General features: G+C 46.6%; 1 non-coding gene across 1 annotated transcript; it reads right to left on the bottom strand.

The window, feature by feature from the left end:
* Nucleotides 1-107, bottom strand: LOC141662981 (small nucleolar RNA R71). The gene has a single exon (XR_012551076.1). It is a non-coding gene; the product is annotated as a small nucleolar RNA R71 (small nucleolar RNA).
* Nucleotides 108-412: the final 305 nt, after the last annotated feature.

Here is a 412-nt window from a genome sequence, read left to right as displayed (position 1 = left end):
GCTATGAGGAGTGCTCTCACTCAGTTTGCGCAGCAACCTACAGAATCTATGTGCGAGGCTTGGGAACGCTACAAGGAAATGTTGAGAAAATGTCAACATCATGGAATGCCGAATTGGATGGTAATCACTGGTTTTTATAATGGTTTGGGGGCTCAATCTCGGCCCATGCTCGATGCAGCAGCTGAAGGCGCCTTATGGGCTAAAAGCTATACTGGGGCGTACAATCTTATTGAGACGATGGCTGCAAATGAGCATCAAAACCCAACTCAGAGGATGACATCAGGCAAGGTAGCAGGTATTCTGGAAGTTGATGCAGCCACCGCTATTGCAGCCCAGCTCCAAGCGCTATCAATGAAGGTTGATTCTTTGGCTACGTATGGAGTTAATCAAATAGTTATGGTTTGTGAGCTTT

The sequence above is a fragment of the Apium graveolens genome, chromosome 5 (assembly GCF_009905375.1).
Source record: "Apium graveolens cultivar Ventura chromosome 5, ASM990537v1, whole genome shotgun sequence".
Taxonomy (NCBI): domain Eukaryota; kingdom Viridiplantae; phylum Streptophyta; class Magnoliopsida; order Apiales; family Apiaceae; genus Apium; species Apium graveolens.
This window is presented reverse-complemented; position numbering and strand designations above follow the sequence as displayed.